General features: G+C 31.1%; 1 pseudogene; it reads left to right on the forward strand.

The window, feature by feature from the left end:
- The first annotated feature begins 2484 nt into the window (after positions 1-2484).
- Positions 2485-4096, forward strand: LOC107908062 (berberine bridge enzyme-like 17; annotated as a pseudogene).
- Positions 4097-9841: the final 5745 nt, after the last annotated feature.

Below are 9841 nucleotides of genomic sequence, written 5' to 3' on the forward strand. Positions count from 1 at the left end.
TTTTCCTGGTAAGGTTTTTAACGAGGTAACATATTATGCGTATTATAGATATGTGTACTCTTTTTCCTTCACTAGAAACTTTTTCTCACAGAGTTTTTATCTTTGTGAGGTTTTAACGAGGTACATTATCTACCAATGGACATTCAAAGGGGAGGGTTATGAGTATCTTATTAAGTGAATGTCCACCAAGATCAAGATAGATTTTGATGTACTTTAAATTCTAATAGTGATTAGAAGTAGGTCTCTACTTCATTTATACTTTTTATGCCTATAAATAAACTTTGGAGAAGTATTGTAAACATCCCATTGGTTACTAAAATACATTCTCTATTGCTTCCCATATTTTTTTATTATTCTTTACTCTATCTATCTCTCTTTATTTTATAATAACTCAATCATTTTGAAAAACTAAAATTTTTTTCTTCTTCTCATTTTGAGTAGATTCTATTTGTCTAAATACCAATTTTGACCTTTGCACCATATATAAATACTTAATTTAGTAGTTCAAGAATTTTTTTTTCACTTTCACCCTTGTATTTTCCTTCTTTCTGCCTCCCAGTTTACCATTTTGATTAAAAAATTCCCTCAATAAATGTTGCCACTAATAGAAAATGCACCTAGATTTCTAATTCCAAAAATAGTAATTTCAAAATAAATTTATACTTTTTATTTTTTATTTTTGGAATTTTTTGAATTTTTGGATCATTATCATTTAAAAAAAATATTTTTTAAATTTTTTTGAAAATAAATTATGATTTTTCATTTTTAATGAAATTTTTTGAATTTTTTTGAAGTTTGGCATAATTATCATATAAAAAATATAATTTTTTTAAAATAAATGATGAAGTTCAGTTTTTAGATTTTTACAGGTTTTTAGATTTTAAGATATTTTTTATAAATATTTCTGAATTTTTAAAATTGTAAGTAATTTTTTTATGTGACATATTGCAACTTTTCATAATGAAATGTTATTGACATTTTTGGGTTCAAGACAAAATATAAATTGTGCCTCTTTTAAAAAATATTATAAAATGTAATACAATAAAAGTTGAAAAATTTTTAGGGTCCTAGGAGATGAAGCATTTATGGTAAAAAATTTAATGTCATAAGCATTTAATTAATTTATTTTAGTTTGAAATTTTTTTTCTCACATTAAGAGTTGAAAAGTTTTCATTGTTCACTTAATTTTTTTTAATGGAAATATGGATTTGTTAACGAGATAGACCAAAGAAAAGTACAGGGGACAAAGATAAAAGAAAAAAAAGTCTTTAAGTGCCAACAAAATGTTCTGTATGGTATATGCTCACGATAGGTATTAAGATTTTGTATTTGACATAATGTCAAATTTAGCCTATAATGTATACATTACTTTTATGAACTTAGCCTTTATTCTTTTTTAGAGTTAAATATGGTCGAATTTGACCATCAACCTTTCAAAAAAAATTAAATTATTTTTTTAGTAGAAATACCAACTAAAACATTGAATTTTTAAACATGGCAACTCGAATGACAATTTACATGTACTTCATACTATTTTTTTAACTTTTTATAAATTTTTTATAAATTTTTTGAATTTTAAATATTCTTTTTATATTTTTATAATTATTTGTTGACGTTATATATAAAACAAATAGTGTCATGTCGTATGAAAATGCATATGGATTTTCATGTAAGTTGTCATATCAACATCGTTAAAAAAATAATGTTTTGGTGAACATATCTCTTCAAAAAATGATTTGACTCTTTTTTTAAAAATTGAGTGTCAAATTTAATTAAAAAATATAAAGATCAAATTGATAAAAGATATAAATATTAAAAGATAAATTTGAAATTATGGATGTATTTTTACAAAATCATTTTACCATATTTGGAGCAAAAGATTTTCAAAACTTTACAAAATTAAAATTTGTTTAAGGAAAGTTTACGCTATGTGATTACCATCTAAAAGATTCAAAATTGTTTTAACAATTTAAAAAAAAAACTAAAAAGGATAAATAACTATAGTTTTAGCAAATATAATTTCATGGTTGATTATGTGAATTTATAAATTATTAGTATGGTAAATATAAATGTTTTATAAACTCTTCTAATTACATAAATTTATATAATTTTGTATATAATTCATAAACTCCCCAAATTTTAAAGTTAGATTCTTGAACTCAAACAATAATGCAAATTCTTTTTTTGGAAAAAAAAAAAACAAGAATGGAAATTAAATTAAAACTCAACACAAATTTTTATAAGTTTAGGAAAATTTTCTTTCCTTGGACATGCGTTTCAGGAAAACATATGGAAGGTAAATTCAAGATTAGTAGTGTCATAAAATCATGTGTTACTGTTATTAGGCCAGCAATCTGTACACCAAAACCCATCATTTTTGTTCTGGATAATTAATTCTAAAACCAATAATTCCCTCTATAAATTAGTTAGTACATTGAAGCTCCACGTACCAAAAGCAGAAACTAATCCCGAGGCAATCAGAAAATGAAGGACTCAAATTCTGCAACCTTCCAATTAGTTACAATAGTATTATTCTTATCGTTATCATGGCGGGCAACTTCGGACTCTTCTTCTCAAGTTGATAAATTTCTTCAATGCCTTGCTAATAATTCCGCTCTAATGCTTGAATCAATTTACACCCCAAGTAATTCCTCTTTCGAAAATGCTCTTCAAGCATATATCCGAAACCGCAGATTTTTGACCCCTGAAACACCCAAACCAGTTGCTATAGTGGCACCTAATCATGTCTCCCATGTCCAAGCAACCGTTATTTGTGCAAAGGATAATGGCGTGCAAATCAGGGTCCGAAGCGTTGGCCATGATTATGAAGGCCTTTCGTATAGATCTAACGTCACCTTCGTCATTCTCGATATGTTCAATCTTCGGTCCATCGATGTTGATGTTGATAATGAGGTTGCCTTTGTTCAGGCTGGTGCAACAATCGGCAAACTTTACTACAAAATTGCTAACGAAAGCAAGGGTCATGCTTACCCGGCGGGAGTGTGCCCTAGTCTCGGCACTGGCGGTCATTTCAGTGGCGGTGGGTATGGGAACATGATGAGAAAATATGGGCTCTCAGTGGATAACATCCTCGATGCTCAAGTTGTTGGTGCCGACGGCAATATCCTGGACCGGGCCTCCATGGGTGAGGATCTTTTTTGGGCTATCAGGGGAGGAGGTGGAGCAAGCTTTGCTGTCATTGTCTCATGGAAGATCAAGCTGGTTCAGGTTCCAGAGAAAGTTACAGTATTCACCGTGCCGTTCACTCTGGAACAAGGTGCAACTGATGTTGCTTTCAAGTGGCAGCAAGTTGCACCTAAACTTCCTGAAGACCTCTATATAAGACAAATAGCATCTGTTATAAATGGAAGCTGCCCTCTTGAGAAGAAGATACTAGTTAGTTTCATGGGTTTGTTCCTTGGAGAAGCTGATAAACTTGTTCCACTGGTGAATCAAAGCTTCCCTGAGTTGAACCTTACAAAAGAGGATTGCAAAGAAATGAGTTGGCTTGAATCAACTGTTTACTGGGCTGGTTTTCCTGTCGGAACGCCTGTCCAAGTTCTACTCAATAGGACACAAGGGGCACCAAATATTTTCAAGGTCAAATCTGATGTCAAAACTGTAATCCCCAAGGAGGGTTTGGAGACGATATGGCAGATGTTGATTGGGATGGGAAATACTTCGGCTGCAAACATCTCAATGCAATGGAATCCTTATGGAGGAAAAATGAGTGAAATCCCAGAATCCTCCACCGCATTTCCTCATAGATCTGTGAACCTATTCTTAATTCAGTATGTTGTTTTGGTCAGAAGAGGGGCTCAACGTGAGCAACCATAACATTGATAGGTTGAGGGACATGTACGATCGAATGGGTCCATTTGTCTCAAAAGACCCTAGGGAAGCATTCCTTAATTACAGAGATATTGACATTGGTAGCTCTCCAAGCGACCAGACTAATTTCACCCATGCTCAAGTCTATGGGAGCAAGTACTTCAAGGATAATTTCCAAAGGTTGACAATGGTGAAAGCCGAGATGGATCCTAGTAATTTCTTTAAGAATGAACAAAGTATTCCTCCAAACTTCAACTTCAAGTGACATTCATGGATGATCTTTGGTTAATTTTATTCTTAGAATAAATTAGTGGGTAGAAAGTATTATCTCTAATTTAGTTATAGCTATTCGTATGGTGTTGAAAGTTTTAATTTTTATTTCTCACAGAAATGTATGGTTGGGTACCTATTCCTATATTTTGGACATTATCATTTCGATCATATCTTTCATATATTACATCCAATTGTAATTCATAAATTATATTCTGAAACATAGACTATAATATCATACATTATTTTAGAGCTGAGTAAATTAAATTAGAAACCATATTAAAGTGTTGTTTCGTAGTCTTTAATCTTTATGGTTCTAATCTTATGTAATCGAAAGATATGTATGTTTAGTATTTTTCTTAACATGTCACTGCAATAATTTACATAATCAAAAATTATGGTTGAACCTTATATGATGGTCTGTTGATGTAGTCTTCACAGTTCTCTATGATTTTGAAAGTTATACTATTGTATTTTAGAATTTGATATTGTTGTGATAATGAATAAATTTATTACTAATTAAATGCTTAAACCAGCATCAAATATTTTCCCAAAAATGATATAATAGTAACAACATATCAAATAGTCAATATTATTAATAATTATTGCCACATTAAAATTACTTTTTATAAGAAATAAAATACTCTTAATTACATTAGAATTAATCGTGGCACAACCACACCATCTAAGTCATCCTGAACTAGTTTGCATACTTGTGTCGGCGATAAAGCTTTTCCATCAGCAGACTCTATTCCCTTCCTCACATGCGCATTTGCAGTAGTCTTATAATTGATCAAATAGTAATGGTATAATAATTTATTTGACCCTTCAATTTTATAAAAAAAATTATTTTAGTTCTCTATTTAAATTTTCTTCAATTTTAGCCCTTAAACCTATCATGTTTGCTAAATCACCCCAAAATTAATGAAAAAAAATTAACATTTGTTAATTTTGTTAACGTGGGCATCCATATGGATATCACGTTAGCTAGTAATTAATTATAAAAATTCAAAAATTCAAAAAATAATTAAATAAGCTATTAACATTATTAAAAAAATATAAAATATAAAAATAATATTTTTAAAAATTAATTAATTATTGATGTGGGCACAACAAAGTTAACAAATTATTTTGGAGATATTTGATAAACAATATAAGTTCAAAGACTAAAAGAAAAAAAAAATTAAATAAAAGGTGAAAATAATTTTTTTGTAAAGTTCGAAGTCCAAATAAATTATTATGCCACTAATAAAACATCGACATCAAAAATAGTTGAAGAACACATCTAAACCAGCTCAAATAAACACCTAAAAAAACAAAAGAAAGTAACTTATATGAACATAGGACACACACCTAAACATGGACGTTTAGTACATATTTGCACCTAATTAATAGCAAGATTGAACCCACAATTATACGCCTTAACTTTGTTGCACTACGAAACCAAAAAATGAGGTGAAGAACATTTGGAAATCAAGAATCACGAAGTTAATCTCTCATGATGTTCCAACTTTTGCCTCTTTCGCATAACTCGTCCTAGAATAGTGTTGCCATTCCAATTTACTTCTCAATAGACAAACCGCAATAAAATAATTTGTCACAATAAAATTTACCTTTTTTTTATAATGATGTAATTGTGACCATTTAAGTGTAACCAAATAAATATATCACTATAAAATTTACTCTTTATTATGAAATTTCACAATTACAACGTATTAAGTAGTGATTATCATTAATTATTATTATAATGATAAAATTATTTATCTTTATAAAATTTACTTTTTTTATAATATTGTGCTATTTAAATTACTTTATCACTATAGTGGCCAAATCAATTTGGCACTACCAACTCCTCACTAATGAAATGCTAAAATTGGTATTGAAAAATTATGGAAAAGTGACAATATATGAAATAGTCTCTATTTTTAATAATTATTGTGACTGTAAAATTATTTTTATCACACAATAATGGTTTTAAATTTTGTTATGAGGCTAATTTAATTGCTCATTAGCATGTTTGGACTTCTCTTAGGTCTAGCTTCTTGTTTATAGTTCCCTTATGTTTTGAGCCTCTACTTATTAGAATTTTTTTTTACTTTTGTTGATACTTTTCTATTTAGATTTATCTACATTTCGCTTTCAAAATTGTATTCATTTTCTAAAAATGGGTCAAGCCTTAAGATTGTCATATAGATCTAAAAATGGGTTGAGTATTGAGATTTCTATTGAGGTATATTGAAGGGGTCGACTCCTTTTGGAGAAGTAGTCAAAGTGTAGTATGAAGGCATGATTTAAAATCCCCATCAAAAGAAAATGCTCATATTTTCTTGATAGGTAAGGTACTCCCACAACGTGAAACCTTCAAAGTTTTTGGTAGAGGTGGAAGATAAAACCCTAGAATGAGAACAATACCCAACTATTGATGAGGGCCATTGGCTAGCTGAGAGATAACATTTTAAATGCTTATCCTGAATGAGTCAACCTCTCTCAATGCTTTTCATTCTTAGCATGAAGATCCATGCATATTGCATGTGTTCACCTCTCATATAAGGTGTGGTATATATAATTATATGGCTTGAGTATATATAGTAGTACATGTGTGAATATGTTAATAAATGTGATTAAGCCATGTGTTGTTCTCGAAAAGGTTAAATTTTTAACATCAGTTTACTGTCAATAATTATTAACATTATTTTTATTGTTTAATATTTACATCGTAAAGAAGAGGATAACATACTGAGATCGTCAGCCCTCACCAACGAATCACCAAGTTCTACTGGTAACAACTTCTAAGCATCCACCTTCCTAAGCTCATCCAACTCCAAGGCATCTTTTTCCTCAATCTCAGATAATTCTAGAAACATAAGAGGCTTGTAGTCTCCCCAAGTGGCCCCGATCGGCCACCCGATCGAGCTAGCAAAAATGGCTATAAAGTCCCCTTTATATCTCTAAAATTGAAGGTAAAAACATCAAGTATCTTGCGATGAGCCTGAGTTGAGAAACAAGAAGCATGTCTTCTTGTTTATCCTACTATGGTAAACGTAAGAAAAACGTTATACTATAGGAGACATGCCCATAAACTTGCACAAGACAGCGAAGCCAAAAACAATACCCAAGATGATGGCGTTAACTGACTAAAAACAATACCCAAGATGATGGCGTTAACTGACTAAGGGTGTTGTTGAGATCATTCAATAGATCAACTTCAAAACGGCGGAAAGGAAAAAAAAACATCAACCCTTAAACCATTAATATAAATAAAGAGATAATCTTTTTATATGTTTTGCGATATATATTCGATACCTAAAGGTTTCCTATGTAAACATTCAAAAGGAAAGTTGAAAGCTTGATGGATCTGAGGGATCCAATGAGAAGGGATAACTAAAGCATCTAGATCAACTTTTCTCCCTAGCTCCTCACCAATGGAGGGATCACGATAGGACCATTTGCCACCAAAGATTTGATGCTCTGTAGAGAAACATGATATTGACTAGATAACAATAACTCTAGAGTAGAATGGAAGTCCAAATAGGAATAAGGCAACAAAGATAAGAGGGTATCGGCATTCTCTTCTTTGACATCTTCTGTGCTTAACCAAAAGACTACCCTTCAAGGATGGCATTATAAACAAATGGATCTAATCCAAAATGGAGGGGATAGGTAGTGTCAAAGAAAAGAATAATGGAAGACCTTTTTGAAGACCTTATTTAGGAGAAAAATAAAATAAAAGAGAGAACATTATATAACAAGTATGAGGGAAGAAAGAAGGACTCTAAATGAAGAGACACTTCATACATAAACACTACACGAATAGCAAAAAATGATTGGTCCCCCAAAGACCTAAAAAGATGTCATTTTCATCTGCTATACTAGGAGTGATCCATGTTAAAAAAGAAATGGTGTGGCTAATTCACTAGGGAAGTTCATTCGTTACACCAAGATTAATTCATACCAAACAAGAAATGGTGTAGTGAATTCACAAAGGAAGTTCATCCGCTACATCAGGATTAATCCATGCCAAAAAAAAGTGATGTAGCGAATTTACTAAAGAAGTTAATATGATAAACTAGAGTGATCCATGTTAAAGAAACGATATAGTGAATTCACTAAGGAAGCCCATTCGTTACATTGGTATTAATCTATGCCAAAGAAGAAACGATGTAGCAAATTTACTATGGACGTTCATCCGATACATCGGGTGAACCATGTAAAAGAAGAAATGGTGTAGAAAATTCAAAAAGGAAGCTCATCCGCTACACCGGGATTAATTCATGCAAAAAAAGAAAGAATGTAGCAATTTCACTAAGGAAGTACATGTAATGCCTTAAATTTTCGGTATAATATACAGTTTCGGGAACGGCTACAATGAATTTATTAGCTGTCTTTCTATATCTAGTATTTACCAAGGTTAAGATTGACATACCCTTTTCTTCTATGTAATAGTTTGTACATAATTTTTTGATGATTCATAGGGTCGCTTTGTAGGGATCATAGAACCGATTAGTAGGGATTTGATTTTCTAATTTCTTTTCTTTTTCTATTCTCTGTAACATGTATAAATTCTTCACTTCTGAGATGAATTGCACACAACAATATTCTTTTTTCTACAATTCTACATGTTTACATGGTATCAAAGTAGGTTTATTCTAATCTTAAGAATTTCTTTTCTTTTTCTTTATGAGGGTTAATCAATCCTCTCGTGTGATTGATTTATTATACCTCTATTTAAGGTTGTACCTATGTGTTTAAGGTTGTGTATCTTTTTCTGGTAATGGAATCTATAATTCAAGATGAAAAACAACATGTCTAACTTTGGTTTACGTGCTTCTCTTGGAACTACCGTGAAATTTAATGGTAGAAGTTATGCCATTTGGTATCGAGCTTTTTGTACCTAGGTTTTCAAGGCCGTGATCTAGTTCAAACAATGAAAGACACTCAGGATCCCAAATATGCAACCTGGTGTCAATCTAATTGTGCAGTGAAAACTTGGCTGTTGAATTCCTTGGAGCTTGAGATTGTTGACTCCGTTGGATTGATATCAACTGCTAAGGAGATGTGGGAATCTATCAAAGAAATGTTCTCTAATGATGGTAATAATTCACGTATTTTCTCTTTGTTTCAATTACTTGTGGATAATAGGCAAGGTGAAAAATCCCTTCCTAATTTTTTTGCTACTTAGAGAGGAATTATTAATGAATTTCGTGAATTGCAACCCTTCTCTATAGATTTAGAAACTCAAAAATGTCAATGGAAAAATATATTTGTTTTTGGATTTCTTATGAAACTAAATGAATAGTTTAATACTCTTAGAAGTCAATTACTTGGTGAAAGCACTATGCTTACTCTTTAAGGAGCTTTTTCTCGCTTGCAAACAACTTCTTTAGCTTTGTCATCTCCACATATTACTCTTGAACATTCTGATATAGTTGCGTAAGGACATGGGTACAATAATGGCAAGAGTAAAGGATGTGATAGAAAATGTGATTTTTTTGGTGGCAAAAAAGAATCATACTAAAGATGCATGTTGGAACAAACATGGTAAACATAATTAGGCTACCAAACATACCAAAAGGCACAAAACTTCTAATTTAGTCATTGTTAATTTAACTTCTAATGGATCTGCTTCTTCAATATGACATGAGGATATTATTCAAATTTCTAATGTGGAGTATGAGCGATTAATTCACTCACAACCTAATTTTTTTGCCTCTCATACTCCTCAAACAAGTATCACTGCACT

Source organism: Gossypium hirsutum, chromosome D02 (assembly GCF_007990345.1).
Source record: "Gossypium hirsutum isolate 1008001.06 chromosome D02, Gossypium_hirsutum_v2.1, whole genome shotgun sequence".
In the NCBI taxonomy this organism is placed as follows: domain Eukaryota; kingdom Viridiplantae; phylum Streptophyta; class Magnoliopsida; order Malvales; family Malvaceae; genus Gossypium; species Gossypium hirsutum.